The sequence below is a fragment of the Mobula hypostoma genome, chromosome 3 (genome assembly GCF_963921235.1).
Source record: "Mobula hypostoma chromosome 3, sMobHyp1.1, whole genome shotgun sequence".
In the NCBI taxonomy this organism is placed as follows: domain Eukaryota; kingdom Metazoa; phylum Chordata; class Chondrichthyes; order Myliobatiformes; family Myliobatidae; genus Mobula; species Mobula hypostoma.
The window spans coordinates 200,674,727-200,680,853 of NC_086099.1; positions in this window are offsets into that span (position 1 = coordinate 200,674,727).

Genomic DNA, 6,127 nt, shown 5'->3' on the forward strand with positions numbered 1-6,127 from the left:
CGCTCTCTTAAAACAAAAGCCATTGGCAGCTGTGCTTGTAATAATTGCACAAGACCAAATAATCATCCCCGGCCCATCAACGATGAATGCAGGCTCTTTTTGACAAATGGTAAAGATGTTTGTGATAGATTATAATGGGTTTGGGCTGATTAAATAATTAACATAGCAGACTGCTACTGTGTGGGCGCCAAATCACACTGCTTACAGAAATCTCACCAGGCAGCTAGTAGGAAACTGTGGAATGTCTTGTTCAAATACTCCCTATGGGATTCCAATATGCTAAAGTCTCATGCTATTTCAATAATAGGGAAGGCAAATTTTAAAAAGTCATATGCAAAACTATGATATATTTTTTGTCAGAAACATTGATTTGGGCTGTATCTCCCCAAATTCCAGACCCCATCAGTACCCCCACCCCCTTCCTTTTCGGGATAGATCCGTCAAACCAACGAGTTATAGAACAGGGAGCATAGAACGTAGAATACTACAGCTCAGAAACAGGTCACTTGGCTCACCATGTCTGCTGGACCAAACGATCATTAACCTAAATAGCAACACACATAAAAGTTGCTGGTGAACGCAACAGGCCAGGCAGCATCTATTGGAAGAGGTACAGTCGACGTTTGGGGCTGAGACCCTTCATCAGTCCTGACGAAGGGTTTCAACCTAAAACGTCGACCATACCTCTTCCAATAGATGCTGCCTGGCCTGCCGTGTTCACCAGCAACTTTTATGTGTGTTGCTTGAAATTCCAGCATCTGCAGATTTCCTGGTATTAACCTAAATAGTCTAGGTGCACATCGTTCGTATCCCTCTATTCTCTGCCTGTCGAAATGACTCTTAAACATTGCAATCGTATCTGCTTTTATCACCTCTCCTAGAAGCACATTCCAGCACCTGCCACTATAAAATCCTTGCCTCACAAACCTCCCTCTCCCTCTCACCTTTAAAGTAAGCCATTTATGATTTGACGTTTCAGTGCCGGAGGAGAAAAGACTTCAACAGTTTATCCTGTCTATGGCTGGCATAATTTTGGATTGTGTTTCTCCTCAGCCTCTGACAATCCTGTGAGAACAATCCAACTTTGTCCGAAATATAACTAAAACAGTCCAATCCATGCAGCATCCTGGTGAAACTCTTGTGTATCCTCTCCATCACATCTTACAGTAACTGGGTGTCCAGAACGGCGCATAATGTTTCAAATGTGCGCCGATGGAAGTTTTATTCAATTGCAATACGATTTAGCAACTTTTATATTCAATTCCGTTATCAATGAATGCAAGCATGTTGCACGCCTTATTAACTACCTTGACTACTCGTGGGAGTTATCAGCAGATACTGGGTTTCACCCGTTGGCTGTCGCAACAGTTGAAGGCATGAGGCAGGGTTTCCTATTTTAACAAAACTGAGAAATGCCCTAATGTTACTTGGATATGTTTAATGTTTAACAACATTTAATATTGTTGTGCGAACCATTTTAAGAGCACGTGCAATAATCGTCTAAAAAATTCTCTCATGTGCCGTGGTAATTTTGAGCAGAGATTATCATTGATCACTGAATTAATAACAATAATTATGGACATTTTGTAAGGAAAAGAATGAGGCCGGTTGCTTACTCACTTGGTGTTCAAGGGTTTAATGTCCATTCCGAAATCTGATGGCAAAAGGGAGGAAGCTGTTCCTGAAACGTTGAATGTGTACCTTCAGGCTCCTTTATTTCCTTCCTGATGGTAACAATGAGAACAGGGCATGTCCTGGGTGATGGGGGTCCTTAATGATGGACACCGCCTTTTTAAGCCATCGCTCCTTGAGGATATCCTGGATGCTGGCGAGGCTAGTGCCCATGATGGAGCTGACTGAGTTTACAACTTTCTGCAGCTGATATTGATCTTGTGCAGTATTTCCCATTGTTTTACTATTAATAAACTACAACAGACATGTAGAGCATTTAGCATAGAATATTACAGCACAGTACAGGCCCTTCGGCCCATGATGTTATACCCACATTTTAACCTATGTCAAGATCAATCTAGTGCTTCCCTCCGACAAAGACCTCCATTTTTCTTTTCTCCATGTGCCTATCTAAGCTTTTAAAATCTCTCTAATGCGTCTGCCTCTGCAACCACCCCTGGCACATATCACTCTCAATTTAAAAAATCTAGCTCCAACATCTCCCCTATAATTTCAGCCAATCACCTTAAACTTATGTCGTCTCATATAAGCCCCTTTCTTTCTGGGAGCTGGCTGTCCACTCTAGCTACACCTCCTATCATCTTGTACACCTCCCATTCTCCTTCACTCCAAAGAGAAAAGCCCCATCTCGCTCCTCATAAGATCTGTTCTCTAACACAGGTAGCATCCTGGTAAATCTCCTCTGCACCCTCTCTAAAGCTTCCACATCCCTCCTTTTATTAAATGAGCGGAACTGAATGCAATACTCCAAAGGTGCTCTCACTAGTGTTTTATAGGCTGTAACGTTGCCTCAGAGCTTGTGAACTTTAGCTAGAGAATGGTGAATCTGTGGAATTCTGTGTCGCAGGTAGCTGTGGAGGCCAAGTATTTATGTATATTTAGAATTAGATTATGAGGACATGCAGTCCTCTTTTATTGTCATTTAGTAATGCATGCATTAAGAAATGATACAATGTTTCTCCGGTATGATATCACAGAAACACAAGACAAACCAAGATTAAAAAAACTGACAAAAACCATATAATTATAACATATAGTTACAACAGTGCAAAGCAATACCATAATTTGATAAAGAACAGACCAGGGGCACGGTAAAAAAAAAAGTCTCAAAGTCTCTTGAAAATCCCATCATCTCACGCAGACGGTAGAAGGGAGAAACTCTCCCTGCCATGAGCTTCCGGCACCGCAAACTTGCCGATGCAGCACCCTGGAAGCACCCGACCACAGCCGACTCTTGAGTCCGTCCGAAAACTTCGAGCCTCCGACCAGCCTTCCGATACCGAGCACCGAGCACCATCTCTGCCGAGCGCTTCGGCCCCGGCCCCAGTAACAGGCAATAGGCAAAGCCGAGGATTTGGGGCCTTCCCCTCCGGAGATTCTCGATCGCACAGTAGCAGCGGCAGTGAAGCGGGCATCTCAGAAGTTTCCCCAGATGTTCCTCTGTGCTTCTCATGTCTGTCTCCATCAAATCAGGATTGTGCACGGCCCCTACTTAACAAATACGATAGCATTTCAGAGCGGCCGCGCACGCTGCGTCACGCCGCCATCTTCTCTCCCCTCATTTAAGGCAGGGATTGATAGATTCTTGATTGGTCTGGGCATCAAGGGGTATGGGCAGTAGGTAGGAGATTAGGGCTGAGAGCAGCCATGATGAAATAGCAGAGCAGACTCAATGGGCAAAATAGCCTAATTCTGCTCCTATATCTTATGGTTTTATGGTCCTATATTCTTATGGTCTAACTCAATCCCCCAGCCAATGAGGGCCAACGCACCATACATCTTCTTATCCACGTTCTTAAACTTGCACGGCAACCTTGAAGGATCAATGGAAGTGGATACCAAGCTCCTGCTGCCTCTAAGCACTTCTAAGCGTCCTGACATTAACCTTGTACTCTGCCAAAATGTTCTGAGGGACCGACTGAAAAAAATGAAGCTTTTTTTTAGAAAACCTGTTCAAAAATTATTAACATGAATCTTTTAAAAACCAGTTGAAAAGAACATAATTTCTAAATAGTATCGTCATTATGACCATTTACTATCCAAATACTGATGTCTACAGCAGATCTCCAAAGACTTTAAAACAAAGTCAGTTGCTCACATAGCCGTCTGCTGTGGATCTGATCTGAGGCGTCCCTGATTTTGACACTTGGGAGGCAACATACCATTCAATTATCTCCTTCACATTAACAGGACCTCCTGGCAGCTCCTCTAAATATTGAATCCCCCATCACCACCGCCCTTCTCTTCCTTCCCCACTTCTCTCCTGCGCCACAGAGCCAGACTCAGTGCCAGACACCTAGCTGCTGTGGCTTTCTCCTGGTACAATGAAAACGAAGATTTGGAGGATGCAATTATCAAGAGCATTGGAGGAAGCCGGTCCATTTCCTGCTCTAGGTGCATGAATTTTGTTCATTTACAGTCAATCAAATGAACACAGCTGTGTACTCTAGATGAATTCCCTCACTTCGGAGAGTCTGATCACCTGGCTGTACTTCTACTCCCTGAGTATAGGCAGAGACTGAAGACTGCAGCACCAGTAGTGACGACCAAGAAGGTATGGATAAGGGAAGCACAGGAGTGCTTACAGGTCTGCTTTGAATTGGTGGACTGGACTGTATTCAAGGATTCATCTTCGAACCTGGATGAGTATGCTGCAGTTGTTACTGACTTCATTAAAACCTGTGTGGATGAGTATGTGCCTACAAAGACTTACTGTACATTCCCAAACCGAAAGCCGTGGATGAACCAGGAGGTACGTTGTCTGTTGAAGGCTAGATCTGTGGCATTCAAGTCTGGTAACCCAGGCCTGTACCAGAAAACTAGGAATGATTTCAAGGGCGAAGAGACAATTTTGAACAAGGTTGGAGCAAGATCAGATGTATGACAACTCTAGCAGGTTTTGCAAGACATTACTTCTTACAAAGCAAAACCAATTGTGTGAATGGCAGTGATGCTTCACTACCAGATGAACTCAATGCCTTCTATGCCCGCTTTGAAAGGGAGAATATAACTACAGCTGTGGAGATCCCTGCTGCACCTGATGTCTCTGTGATCTTTGTCTCAGAGGCCGATGGTTAGGCTGCCTTTAAAGAGGGTGAACCCTCGTAAGGGGGAAAGTCCCGATACGGTACCTGGAAAGGCTCTGAAAACCTGTGCCAACCAACTGGCAGGAGTACTCAAGGACATTTTCAACCTCTCACTGCTACGGGTGGAAGTTCTCACTTGCTTCAAAAAGGCAACAATTATGCCAGTGCCTGAGAAGAATAAGTGGCTGCCTTAATGACTATCACCTGGTAGCACTCACACCTACAGTGATGAAATGCTTTGAGAGGTTGGTTATGACTGGACTGAACTCCTACCTCAGCAAGGACCTGAACCCATTGCAATTTGCCTATCACCATAATAGGTCAACAACAGATGCAATCTCAATGGGTCTTCACACGACCTTTGACCACCTGGACAACACAAACACCTATGTCAGGATGCTGTTAATCGACTATAGCTCAGCATTTAATACCATCATTCCCACAATCCTGATGGAGAAGTTGCAGAACCCGGGCCTCGAATTCCTAACTGGTAGATCACAATCTGTGCGGATTGGTGATAACATCTCCTCCTCGCTGATGATCAACACTGGTGGAGAGCATTCTGACAGGCTGCATCACTGTCTAGTATGGTGGCGGGGGGGGGGGGGTCTACTGCACAGGACCGAATGAAGCTGCAAAGGGTTGTAAATTTAGTCAGCTCCATCTTGGGTACTAGCCTACAAAGTACCCAGAACATCTTCAAGGAGCGGTGTCTCAGAAAGGCAGCGTCCATTATTAAGGACCTCCAGCACCCAGGGCATGCCCTTTTCTCACTGTTACCATCAGGTAGGAGGTACAGAAGCCTGAAAACACACACTCAGCGATTCAGGAACAGCTTCTTCCCCTCTGCCGTCCAATTCCTAAATGGACATTGAACCCTTGAACACCACCCCACTTTTTAAATATATATTATTTCCATTTTTTTTGCACAATTTTTAATCTATTCAGTATGCATATATCGTTATTTATTTATTTATTATTTTATTCTTTATTATATATTGCATTGAACTGCTGCTGATAAGTTAACAAATTTCACGACACATGCCAGTGATAATAAACCTGATTCTGATTCTGATTCAGTTCTGAATTCCTCTATCAATAATTATTAGCAACTAAAGCAGAGATTTATAGTACTGTAGGAGTACTGGTAAATATTTATTTAACTACATAATTTATGACTAAATTAAATGGTAGTTTGTCCTTTTTATACCTTTTTAACTATTTCCATGAAACTTTGGCCAATTGAGACATCAGCTTAATTAGGTTAAATGTACCGATCTCGATGTGTTCCAATTAACCGGAATCCACAATGTTTTGCATTCTGTTATGGTTCTTGCTTGAACTGATGT